The following is a 13931-nucleotide window of genomic DNA, read 5'->3' as shown; positions in this document are numbered from 1 at the left end:
GAATCAGAGCAGACTTCTGAAAATTTAGAATCCAGCTGTACTCTCTCAGAAATTGTATGGCGATTTCCAGGTTTTCCACCAGAGCAGTAGGAGACTCCGATTGCAGAAGGAGGTTGTCCAAGTAGCCCAGTACCGCTTTCCCCCATTGGCATAACAATGCTAACACTGGGGCTAACACTTTTGTGAAGACCTGAGGAGCAGAGGCAAGACCAAAGGGTAACGCCACAAACTGATAATGCACCTCTCCCACGACAAAGCGGAGGAAGCGCTGGTGACCAGCACATATTGGAATATGAAGGTAGCGATCCTTGAAGTCAATAGGAGGCAAGAAAATCCCACTGATGCAGGGATGCCACCACCGTGCGAATGGACTCCATCCTGAACTTCTGCACCCGCACAAAGCAATTCAGCGCCTTGAGGTCCAGGATTGGACACGCCTTGCCTTTCTTCCTGGGAACTGTAAACAAGTTTGAGTAAAAACCCTTGAAAACGCTCCGAAGTTGGAACCGGAACAATTACCCCTTGAAGTAACAGGTCTTGTAGCCGGACCGAATGACTTTGTGGACCCACTTGTCTTGTACCAGGGAAGTCTATGGGTCCAGAAACCAGCGAAGATATCCCCGCACCCTGATACGAGAGTGGGCGCACCTTCATGCTGAAAGAGCCTTGTCCACGGGTCTGAAGAAGCGTGCTCTCGGTGTGCTAGACCAGGTTCAATTGGATCCTCCAGGAGGCCCTGAAAGCCCTTGTCGAGCCCTTGTCAGTCGACCCTGAGGGACAAAAGAACTTCTTATGAGCCGAGAAGGAAAACCCACATCTACGATGAGGTTCCTTGCCCTTAGTAGCCTGCAGAAGAAAATAACTCTTTCCCCCCGTGAGACCTTTAATGATGTCATCCACGGTAGCCCCAAACAGGCGATCCCCCTGAAAGGAGAGATCAGTCAAGGGCTTTTTAGAAGTCTGGTCCGCAGACCAGCGTTTAAGCCAAAAGACACCTTGAAGGACCACTGCCGAAAAAACAGCGAGCTGAGCCACTAGGGGAGCTGCATCCAAAGAGGCATCACAGATAAACTTAAGCCCCTGGACCAGCTGGTCTGCCAGCTCAGCAAAGTCTTCTCCCTCCAGGTCACGGCGTAAAAGCTTAGCCCACTCTGTCAGAGTTTGCGACACCAGGGTGATCGTGAATACCGGCCTCCGTGCCGAACCAGCCAGAGAGTACATATTGCGGGCCATAGCCTCCGACTTCCTGTCAACCTGATTCTTAAAGGCCAGGGACTTCAACCGGAAACTATGGTTGCCTTGTTCAATCTGGAAACCGTAGGGTCCACCACCGGTGGAACAGTCCATTGCTATATAGGGACTCCTCATAGGGATAATGCCTAGTAAATCGCTTAGGGACCCCAAGGGAACGCTTTGGTCATCCCCACTCTTTAGCAACAATTCTGTCAAAATAGGCAGGGAGAGGAACACTTTTTCTGCTCTGGATGGCTTGTGAGTGCCAAAGAGGACCTGCGCCTCCGTCGAAGCTGTATCTTCCATCTTCAAGGTCTCACGCACAGATACAATCAGTGCTTCCACCAGCGCCTTTTCGTGCGCGGTTGCAGATGTGGAGTAATCATCCTCAGTATCTGAGTACTCTAGGCACGTGGTCGCAGACCCAGCAGGGTGACCCACGTCTGCGGCAGCCGAATCAGATTAAGGATCTGATAAGACCGATGAGGCAGGGGAAGGTGGGGGTGCTTTTTGCTAGCCTGTCGTCCGAAAGCCACCTCCACCCCAGACACAAAGGACTCCAGGACCGCCGTCGGTGGATGGTTGGGACCCAGAGGGCCCTGCAACCCTAGAGAGGGGATTGGGTGGGGAGATGTGCTCCAAGACTCCATGAGTCACCAGGGGGACCCTACAAAAAGTGTAAAACGTTGCAAAGGGACAATCCCCACCGCACTGGCAGCCCCACCGGGTGCCAGGCACAAAGCACCAAGTGATCTTCAGCAGAGAGGGAGAATACCCCACCCGACTCACCACCCAGCAGAAACAGAATCCTGCAGCCACCAGGATAATCTGCACTCCACATGCGGCATTTAGGAAGTGAAAAGATCCAGGAGTCAGTGCCAGGGGATAAGGAGGGGCTCCCAATGGCAAACCACCACAAAATGGCCAGAAGCACACAGGCTACAGCAAAATGATGGCACCATGATGCTCCCAGGGACCCAGGAGGGATCCCTAGGCCTCAAGGACAGGCCCAGGCAGGTACCCCCCCCCCTGCACAGCTGATCGTCTGGTCGCTGGGGGCGCACCCCCCCCCAGTCCCCATCGCCAGCATAGCGCCCTGCGCCCACCCCAGGATGTGGACCAGACCACCCACACAGCCCCAGCATAAGTGGAGGGGGGTAGGATAGGGGGCCAGATGGAGGGTGCCTGACGGGAAGGAGGGGGTCCGACCATCCCAAGGAGGGGCCCACATCAACCCCAAAGCCCTTCAGGGGGAGAGGGGGGACAGCTACTCGCCATACCAGGAACCAGGTGGGCACTGCTCCAGACAGAACCACCTCATCGAAATAGGGGGGCTGTCGGCCAGGAGGAATGCTGCGACTCGGGCCAAGACCCCGGCCATATGCGACCTCGCGAGGCGTTTAGTTTGCAGGCCAGCCCCTGTCCAGCGGGGCTATGTCGCAGCCAACCTAGCGTGGAACTGAGGTCTGTGCATACTCGTTGGCCAGACTGGGGTGATCACAGGACCACAGGATCTAGATCATCCAGCCTGTCGCCCAGTCCGGCAGTTGATTGCAGATCTCACAGGAAAAAAACAGGAGAAGAATTTCAGCAAGGAACTAGGTCCTTACTCCTGACTATGCAGAAAAAAAACTGAGTAACTATAGCAGAGAGGAGTTTACCCCCTGGGACTGCCCATAGGCGTAGCCAGATTCTTTTTCTGCCTAGTGTCCTACTCCTGTAGGGGGAAGTATAACCCAATAATCATGGAGATCGGGAGCTGTGTCCATCAATGAACGAAAGAGAAATGACCTGGTCATGGAGAAGGTAAAACCTTCCAGAGTTGAAGTGGTTAAAGCCCTGATGGTACTAGACCCACTGATTACTAACAATATAGACCTGATCACAAATACAGAAATACAGGGCAACTTAGGATACAGTGACTATAGGTCAATTAGTTTCAGTATAAATCATAGAAATAGGAAACACAAGTGTAATGTAAGGACACTAAATTTCAAAAGAGCCAACTTCCCTAAACTGCGCTCTTTGCAAAACAATATCAAATGGGATAGAACCCTAGGAACAAAGAACATGGAGGAAAAATGGGAGTGCTTTAAGAACATACTAAAAAGAGGGATTGGCCAGTACATTCCAAAGGGGAATAAAGTTTAAAAGAGCAAAAAGAAACCCTGGGTAGCTAAACTCCAACATGAAAATGCTAAAGAAAAGGCCTTCAAAAAATACAAGGCTGAGGGGTCATTGGCAGCATTCCAACATTACAAAGAGTGCAATAAGAAATGTAAAGGCGAAATCAAGGCGGCTAAAATAGAACACGAACGACATATAGCGGAAGAGAGTAAAAAAAACCCCAAGAAATTCTTTATGTATATAAATAGTAAGAAAGCAAGACCAGAACACATTGGCCCCATAAAAGACAACAAAGGGAATCTGGCCACAGAGGACAGTGAGAAGGCAAAAGTGCTAAATAAATTCTTCTCTTCAGTCCTCACAAAAGAACACTACACAAACCCAGCTTTCAAGGTTAAATTAAATAATACACCTCAGGAAGCACCCTCATGGTTCACAGAAGATAGATTTAGAACTAAACTTGAAAAACTTAACATAAATAAATCAACGAGGAAGCTAGCCAGACCATTGTTCTTGATCTTTATGGATAGTCTACAGATGGGTATGGAGCCAGCTGATTGGAAAAAAGCCAACGTGGTACCAATATTTAAAAAAGGGCCAAGATACAATATATCCCAGGGAACTACAGGCCGGTTAGCCTAACATCAGTAGTCTGCAAAATTTTGGAGGGGATGATAAGGGATTATATACAAGACTTTAGTAATGAAAACTGTATTATTAGTAGTAATCAGCATGGATTCATGAAAAATCATTCTTGCCAGACCAATCTATTAACCTTCTATGAAGAAGTAAGCTGCCATCTAGATAAAGGAAGGCCTGTGGATGTGGTGTATCTGGACTTTGCAAAGGCATTTTGACACAGTTCCCCACAAACGCTTACTGTACAAACTAAGGTACGTGGGTATGGACCATAGGGTGAGTACCTGGATTGAGAACTGGCTCCAGGGGCAGGTCCAGAGGGTGGTGATAAATGGGGAGTACTCAGATTGGGCAGGTGTGGAAAGTGGGGTCCCCCAAGGATCTGTCCTGGGACCAATCCTGCTTGATGTATTCATAGACGACCTAGAGGATGGGGTATCCAGCACAAATCTCGGTATTTGCAGATGATACAAAGCTAAGCAAGCCAATATCATCATGTTGTAACCTTACAAGCAGACCTGAACAAAATAATGGGGTGGGCAACTACATGGCAAATGAGGTTTAATGTTGAAAAATGTAAGGTAATGCACTTGAGTGTCAGAAATATGAGCGCAAGTTACTCGCTAGGGGGGGAAACTCTGGGTGACTAAGATGGAAAAGGACCTGGGGGTCCTAGTGGACAACAGGCCTTGGCAGTGGCATGCAATGCCAAGCCGCTGCAAGCAAAGTCAACAGAATACTGGCATGTATAAAAAAGGGGATTCACTCCAAAAATAAAGAGATTATTCTCCCACTTTACAAGACTCTGGTCCGGCCACATATCTTGAATATGCCGTGCAGTTCTGGGCACCGGTACTCAGAAGGGATGTGCTAGAACTGGAGAAAGTCTCAGAGAAGGGCAACAAAGATAATTAGGGGAATGGAGGACATCAGCTATGAGGAAAGACTGCAAGCATTGAACTTATTCTCTCTGGAGAAGAGACGCTTGAGAGGGGATATGATATCAATGTACAAATACTGTACTGGTGATCATAGCATAAGGAACAAACTTTTCAGAGAAAGGGAATACAACAAGACACAGGGCCACTCACTAAAACTAAGAAGAAGAAAAGCGGTTTAACCTTAAACTACGTAAGGGGTTCTTTACTGTCAGAGTGGTAAGGATGTGGAATTCTCTTCCACAAGCAGTGGTATCAGCAGGGAGCATCGACAGTTTCAAAAACAATTAGATGGGCACCTTAAAGACCACAACATACATGGGTATACAATGTAGGGTTAAAAGTAAATGCATGCACGCACGCACACACACGTTGAAGTGAATAGACTGATGTCGTTTTTCAACCTCACCAACTATGATGTGCATAATAGCCCTCACTCCCCTTTAGGCCCAAAAAAAAAAAGAGGTTTAGGTTTGGTTGGAGGACAAAGATGCACCATCTAGCCCCACTGCCAGCAGCCTTTCAAACTCTATGAGAGCCTGCCAGCTGCTGCAGCTGGACGGTGAACCTGGCAGTACTAACAAATAGTGTGCCCATACATGCACCCAAGGATGAATGCCTGGAACACAGATTCCTTGCATTCTGGGCATTCGTCCAGCTGCAACAGCTGTCAGCCTCTCAGAGTTTGACAGGCTGCTGGCAGTACTGAATGGCGCACCTGTGCTCCCACCTTGCCCCACCTGGCATCTAAACTTTGGAGCCTCAAGCATTGGGGCTAAATGCCCAGTTTGTATGGGGTTATAATTCATGCACAAGATGGATTTGTGCAGCAGATCTAAGAAAGTATAGTGTGCCAAGAATTAGTCTATGCACTTTTTGAGATACAAAACACACATCAGTATTGTGGGCTTTAGCAGATTTCAACCTTCATCTACAAAAGGTGGAGGCTTTAACCGCTTGCCGACTGCTCACAGTATATTTACTGCGGCAGTCAGCCCCGGCCAGGCAGAGTGACGTAGGTCTATGTCGCTCGCCTGTCACTCCTTCTAGAGCCAATAGCGGGCGAGCGCGCCCGCCGAGGCGCGCGCCCGCCTCGGCTCGTTCACGGAGGAGTGCGGGAGTGTGACTGGCGGACCCGATGTCCGCCGGTCACACTACGATCGCCGGTACAGCAGGAGAAAGACCGAGCGGCTTATGTAAACAAGCTGCCTGTCAGTTCTCCCTGTGTAAAAATGAAGATCAGACGGTTCTACTATGTAGAACCGTTGATCTTTGTTTTTACACCAATAGCAATGTCCCTACACAGTTAGAAGCACGCCCCTAGGACACACTTAACCCCTCCCTGTCCAATACTGTTAACCCCTTCCCTGCCAGTGTCATTTTTGCAGTAACAGTGCATATATATAGCACTGATTACTGCAGTAATGTCACTGGTACCCCCAAAAGTGTCAAAAATGTCAGTCAAGGGTCCAATCTGTCCGCCGCAATGTCGCAGTACCGCAAAAAAAAAAAATCGCAGATCGCCGCCATTACTTGTTAAAAAAAAAACACCAAAAATGACAAAAATCTTTCCCTTCGTTAGTAAACGCGATAACTTTTGCGCAAACCAATCAAAATACGCTTTTTGCGATTTTATTTTACCAAACATAGGTAGCGTAAAAACAAAATGGCCGAAAATGTTAAAAAATTTAGATTTTTACATTTTTTTGGGGGGGAATTTCATATAAAAAAAAGTGAAAAATATGGTTATTTTTGCAAAAATTACGCTCTTTTTTTGCTTATAGCGCGTGATCAAAAAAATCGCACAGGTGATCAAATATCACCAAAAGAAAGCTCTGTTTGTGGGAAAAAAAGGACGTGAAATTCGTTTAGGTACAGCGTCGCACGACCGCGCAATTGTCCGTTAAAGTCACGCAGTAAAAAATTGCAAAAAAACCCCTGGTCAGGAAGGGGGTAAAATCTTCCGGGGCTTAAGTGGTTAAAACCTTTTTCCAAGATACCTAAAAATATCAGTTTAAAATTGTCTTACAACTACACACAACTGTTCTACAAAAACATAACAATCAGGCCCCGTTCACATAGGGGCGATCCGACTCGGGAGGGCGACCTCCGAGGTCGCGGTGCGAGCAGCGCGCCGTGACCTCGGAGCGGCCGCCACGGACTTCATAACATTGAAGTCTATGGCGGTCGCCTCCGGGTCGCCCCAAAGAAGCTCTGGACCCTTTTTCTAAGTCGGAGCGACTTCTGTCGCTCCTATTAGAACGGGTCCACAGCTTCCCTATGGAAGGCGACCTACGGCGACCTGGTCGCCTCACAGGTCGCCTTAGTGTAAACGGGGACTTAGTATGACAGAAAACAAACTGGTAAAAATAGAAATAATACAAATCACACAAGATAGATGAAAAAAACGTATAGCCACTTGCTCTCCAGAAGATTTTACCACCTTCATGACCAGGCCATTTTTTTTTTTGCTATTCAGCACTGCGCTACTTTAACCGACAATTGCGCAGTCAGGAAACACTGTACTTAAACAAAATGTATATAATTTTTTTCACACAAATAGATTTTTCTTTTAGGCCCCGTTCACATTGCAGCGACCGGACTTTGCCGGGCGACCTCACAGGTCGCGGCGCGCTGCGCGCCCCGCGACCTCGGAGCGGACGGTACGGACTTCATAACATTGAAGTCTATGCAGGTCGCTCCGGGTCGCCCCAAAGAAGCTCCGGACCCTTTTTCTAAGTCGGAGGGACTTGTGTCGCTCCTATTAGAACGGGTCCATAGCTTCTGTATGGCAGGCGACCTACGGCGACCTGTGAGGCGACTAGGTCGCCTCACAGGTCGCCCCAGTGTGAACGGGGGCTTACTGGTATTTGATCACCACTGGGTTTTTATTAAATAAACAAAAAAAGACCAACAATTAAAAAAAAAGTTTTTCATAACTTGTTTTAAAATTTAGCAAATAGGTAATTTTTCTCCTTCACTGATGTGCGCTGGTGAATCTGCAGTGATGGGCAGTGATGAGTAGGCATTGATAGGGACTGATGAGGTGGCACTAATAGGTATACACTGATATAAATTTTGGCCAAAATGTATTCTGCTCTTTGATAAAAAAAATCCCAATAAGTGTATATTGATTGATTTGTGTGACAGTTATAGCATATACAACAAACTATTGTATAAATGCTTTTTTTTTTTCTAATTTTGTTGTTTACATTATTAATGACGGCGATCAGCGGCTTATAAACGGGACTGCGATAGTGCAGAAGACAATCTGACACTAACTGACAAACTTCCACTGACCTCACCAGTGACATTACCACAGTGATCAGTAGTAATAAGCACTATCACTGTACTAATGACACTGGGTAGGAAGGGGTTAACATCAAGGGTGATAAAAGGGTTAAATGTGTGCCTAACTATGTGTAATGTGTGTGATATATGCTGCTTTTACTAAGGCTGGCCATACACTATACAATTTTCTTGTTCAACTTTCCTTTAGATTTACCAAAACCATGTAATATAGGGTCAAACCTAAACACTTTCAATTTGTATGCAGTCAGGCAGGCCCTTGCACTACATAGTTTAAGGTAAATCTAAAGGAAATTGAATAAGAAAATTGTATAGTGTATGGCCAGCCTAAGGATCTTGTTGGTTTTTTCCCCATGCTTAGCAGGGAATAAAAAAAAAAAAAAAACAGCAAGATCCCCTGTCAGTGAACAAAGCTCTGTATTGTTTACAAATCACAGAGCTCTGTTCTGTGAATCAATGAGCTGATCAGCGGGTGCTGGCAGGCAATCATTGGCCGAGACCCTCTGACCGGCTTGTGCTGTAACTAATCACACTAGGTACGTGATCTAGCGCAGGGAGGCCACTTTGCCACTGCATATCTATGTTAGGTGGTCAGCAAGCAGATAGCTAATTTTGATGTTAATCTTTCAGATAATTAACTGCTTGCCGACCGCCGCACAACGATTTACGTCGGCAGTCAGCCCCTCACAGGCAAAGTGACGTAGGGCTACGTCGCTAGCCTGTGAGGCTCTAGGGAGCGCGCGTGCAGCCGGAGGCGCGCTCCCGCGCGGTCATGTAAACAAAGCCGCCTGTCAGTCTTCCCTGTGTAAGAATGGAGATCACACGGTTCTACTATGTAGGACTGTTGATCTCTGTTCTTACACTAGTAGCCACAGCCAATCACAGTTAGAAACAAGCCCCTAGGGACACACTTAACCCCTCCCTCTCCAATAAAGTTAACTCCTTCACTGCCAGTGTCATTTTTACAGTAACAGTGCATATGTATAGCACTGATTACTGCAGTAATGTCACTGGTAACCCCAAAAGTGTCAAAAATGTCAGTCAAGGGTCCGATCTGTCCGCCGCAATGTCGCAGTCCCGCGAAAAAAAAAAAAAAAAAATCGCAGATCGCCGCCATTACGCGTTAAAAAAAAAAAACAAAAATGACAAAAATCTTTCCCTTAGTTAGTAAACGCAATAACTTTTGCGCAAACCAATCATAATACTCTTTTTGCGATTTTTTTTTACCAAACATATGGTAAAAAAAATTGGGCTAAAATGTTAAAAAATTGATTTTTACATTTTTTTGGGGGAATTTCTTATAAAAAAAATGTGAAAAATATTGTTACTTTTGCAAAATTGACGCTTTTTTTTTTGTTTATAGCGCATGATCAAAAAAATCGCACAGGTGATCAAATACCACCAAAAGAAAGCTCTGTTTGTGGGAAAAAAAGGACGTCAAATTCGTTTAGGTACAGTGTCGCACGACCACGCAATTGTCCGTTAAAATCACCCAGTGCCGAATTGCAAAATAGGCCCTGGTCAGGAAGGGGGTAAAATCTTCCGGGGCTTAAGTGGTTAATAAATATAGTGTTAGAAAAACAATACTGCTAAACAGGGTTTCCTTTTTTTTGTTATTTAAAACATTTACAAGTACAAGCATATGGAATGTAACATTTTAACAATGGTATAAAATGTTAACAGGAACTGTATTTGCCATCTCTGAGAGGGATGAAGGTGGTTAAGGACAAGAAGCACATGTTTGGAAATAGACAGCAGATAGAAGACCAAATTACATTTAACAAAGCCAAAGTGCTATATTACACAGTCGGTAATAGTATACCTAAAAATGACAGCAATAGTACTTAATAAATCATGATACCATGATTATTAGCAACATTTTGCTAAGTATTTTACTGTGTGTTTGAGAGGATAGGAGTAAAGGTCCCACAAGCAGCACATGGTTTAGTGATCAATCATGCAGCAAAGAGGAAGCCAAATGTTATTAATGAAGAAGCTGTAAAACTAGCAACTGTATAGAACCTGAACATGTATTAGAGGCTCTTCAGCAGCAAACATTAACAACCAGAAATCTGAGAAGACTTTAGAATCTCTTCCATAATGTGCAATGATAACTGTCCAGAAACTGCCGCAGATGCAGAATAGAAGCCTGTAGCTTTTGTGTACAACAATAAAATACAAATTTCTATGAACCAGATCGTGCCAGTATTTCAGACAATTTTTTCATCCTTGTGTTAAAGACAACAGACTATCCACAAAACAAAAGATATGCGTTACCTTGAACCGCAGAGCAGAGTTTCTGACGGAGGGGGAAGGAAGACTATTTGGAATGGGACTGAGTTCTTCTGAAGCTTGCAGCAACTGGTTCCTGTCACTCAAGGGGTGACATTCTTTAGCCTGCTCTGATCTCTCAGTCATCTGAGAACAGACAGCACTTGTGCCTAGCTGGACCTAATCTGCTCATGTCAGTGACATCCCAAACCCCACTAGAAAAATAGAAGACAACACAAGTTGTGCTCACATGCAGTACATTTCACAGCTGTCGTAACTTTGACCATCCCAAGAAACAAAGTGAAAGACAAAGTTAGATTGTTTTAAAATGGAACTAAATTCAGGGCCGGTGTTCGGCCGACAACTCCCAACTCGCCAAAATCTCCAACCAGGACACTTCCAGTGACTCTACAGCAGCAATAATTTGAGATTTAGAAGATTTTTTGTTTTCACAGTCCACCGGCAGCCGATACACTATATGGTACAGGACCAGTTGCCTCTTTTCACAGAACATCGGGTAAGGAGGAAAAAAGTTGTGGCCACTCTTGGAGGTGGCCATATTGTTGGTTAACAGAGATGTATAGTAACTAAGTAGAACTACTTCACTACTGTACTTAAGTACCGAAAGGCGGTATCTGTACTTTCCTAGAGTAGAATTTTTTCTCCTACTTCCACTTTTACTTCACTACATTTTTTCAATGATTTCAGTACTTCTACTCCAATTTTTTTTTTTTGTGCTGCATAGTTACTCGTTACAATTATAAAAATTACCACTGCCAGAACAGTAGATGGTAGGTTTCATGAAGCTCAAAACATGTGCATTATCAGCGCATACGAAAATAAATGCTACTGTATGTATAAATAAAAGCTGCATTTGAAATAATAAAAAAACAATATGATGTTCAAACTTTTGACTTCTTTCTTTAATAACTACATAACACAGTACTTGTACTTTTACTTTCAGTACTTGAGTAGCAATTTTTTTTTCAAAACTACTGGTACTTTTACTTTCAGTACTTGAGTAGCAAAATTTAAAAAAAAACTACTTGCAATACTTAAGTACAACAAATGTTGAATACTTTAGTACTTCTACTCAAGTCACTTGTTGATCGAGCACTTCCACTTCTACTCAAGTCACTTTTTGATTGAGCACTTCCACTTCTACTCAAGTATGGGTTTTGAGTACTTTATACAACTCGTTTGGTTAATAGTGGGCGGACTAACAATATCCACTCATTGTAGCGTGTACCATAGTGCATTGGCTGCCAGTGGTCTGTGAAAATGGCAACTCTTCGAAATCTCCAATTATTGATGCTGTAAATACACCCGAAGTGACGAGGTTGGAGATTTTGGTAAAAGACCAATTCACACTAGTGCGAAGCCAGACATCGCATGTGATTCGCACCCGATTCCTCTAAAGATCACATGAATGTCTGTGCGATGCAAATTCAGCCATACAAACTGTATGGCTGAATTTGCATCGCATTCAGACTCTTTTTTGGCCACACCAGAATCAGATCGCATGGGTGTTCAAACCCACATGATCCAATTCTGCAAATCATGCTGCGTTTTGCAAACCGATTGCAGGGTGTCGTCAACATACACTCTGCAATCAGTTTGCATGAACAGGTTACGATTTTGATGCGGTGCTGATATGCAGTGAATTGGCTATGAATTCGCACAGCATCTAGTGTGAACAGGCCCTAAATTAGTCAACATTGACTGTTTTTATTCCCTATGCCGCTGCTATTAGTAAATCACAAAGTATATTATATTTACATCTTTTAACCTTTTTTTTTTTTTACATTTCTTCAGTTGCTTCCTGGTTTCTGGACTAGGCCAAAATGATGTCATACATCTCAGGAGTCTTCATTTTTTTTTTTAATAGGGAGGAAGGGAGGATCAGTTTCCTCAGCTAAGTACACCCTTCTGTCTGCATGCCTGAGCTAAAGGAGGGATTTCAGGACATCACTGCTACATTAATCATCTGCCCTTACTCAAGATGCCCATAGCTAGGAGGAAGTTTTTCAAAGTGATTACTTGATTTCTTCACTTAAAAAAAGCATGGAGACATGGATGGATGAGTTTGCGTTGAATATTAAAGTGGTTCTCAAAGGTAGAAGATTTTTTTACCTTAATGAGGTCTATGCATTAAGATAAAAAACCTTCTGTGTGCAGCAGCCCCCCGCTAATACTTACCTGTGCCCCATCTCGATCCAGTGATGTGCACGAGAGCCTCGGCTCTCTGGGGATTCTCCCTCCTGATTGGCTGAGATGGCAGTTTGCACCATTGGCTCCTGCTGCTGTCAAAGTCAGTGAGACAATGAGGAGAGAGAGAGAGAAAGGGGGCAGGGCAGAACCATGGCTCTGTGTCTGAATGGACACACAGAGCAGCGGCTTGGGAGTGAGCCTGCTCGGGTGCCCCCATAGCAAGCTGCATGCTGTGAGGGCTCTCGGCAGGAGCAAGGGGCCAGGAGCACCGGCGAGGAACCTTAGAAAAGGGAACATCAGGGCTGCTCTGTGCAAAACCATTACACGTGCATGTATGCTCGTAACTGTATTCCAGCGGCCAGAATAAAATAATATTCTAGCCAGTAGAATGCATTTACACTCAAAATGTACATGCGATTAATGGGCAGTGTAAGAATTAATGAATAAGCAATAATGATCCATTTAAGCAATGAAAGTTCTTGTCATAGCTCTTAAAAAAATAGGGGAAAAAGTATTTATTTCAGGTATTTATATAGCGCCGTCAATTTACGCAGCACTTTACATATACATTCAACATCAGTCCCTAACCTCAAGGAGCTTACAATCTAAGGTCCCTAACATACACATAATAGGGACAATTTATACAGGAGCCAATTAACCTACCAGCATGTCTTTGGAGTGCAGGAGAAAACCGGAGTACCCGGAGGAAACCCATGCAGGCACAGGGAGAACATGCAAACTCCAGGCAGGTAGTGTCGTGGTTCGGATTCCAACCAGCAACCCTTTTGCTGCTACTGTGCTGCCGGGAAAATCTCTATGATCAATGACGGTTTATACACTTTACCTGCTCTAATAAGAGCCCAACAAAGCCTACTCACTTTATGACTGCCTCTGCCAAACTATAAAAGCTGGGGGGAAGCTATTCACAGTACAGCATTAAAAGTATGGAGAAGAGTATGGCCAAAGCTTCTGGGTCAAAGGAGTACACCGCCTCAGGCTCGGAGGGATGCCAGCCATGTTGTTGGGATGCACCTAGCTATCTGATTGACAGCTGGTGCACAGCTGAAAGCCAAAGCCAGCTGCCTGCCCGCTCTCCAGCCTGGTGCTCCCATTGAGCACTGACAGGGCAGAGCAAAGAGACCGACAGCCACTGCTCTCTACTCTGAAAACACTGAGATCTCAGTGATCAGCACTCATGTAATC

The 13931-nt window shown here is 45.0% G+C and overlaps 1 protein-coding gene across 3 annotated transcripts in view; it reads right to left on the bottom strand.

Annotated features, from left to right (window-relative positions):
* The window catches only part of AIMP1 (aminoacyl tRNA synthetase complex interacting multifunctional protein 1), a 135259-nt gene that overhangs the window by 71997 nt on the left and 49331 nt on the right, over positions 1-13931 (bottom strand). The window contains exon 1 of one of the 3 annotated variants that reach the window (XM_082256985.1): positions 10524-10668. The exons of the other annotated variants lie outside the window; for them this stretch is intronic. The gene's annotated coding sequence lies outside the window, so the exon portion shown is untranslated. Of the gene's footprint in view, positions 1-10523; positions 10669-13931 lie in introns of those variants that run through there. 3 annotated transcript variants of the gene reach the window in all.

The sequence above is a fragment of the Pelophylax lessonae genome (assembly GCF_965119305.1).
Source record: "Pelophylax lessonae genome assembly, chromosome: 1".
Classification (NCBI taxonomy): Eukaryota; Metazoa; Chordata; class Amphibia; order Anura; family Ranidae; genus Pelophylax; species Pelophylax lessonae.
The sequence above is the reverse complement of the archived record's forward strand: the minus strand, read 5'-3'. Positions and strand labels throughout refer to the sequence as shown.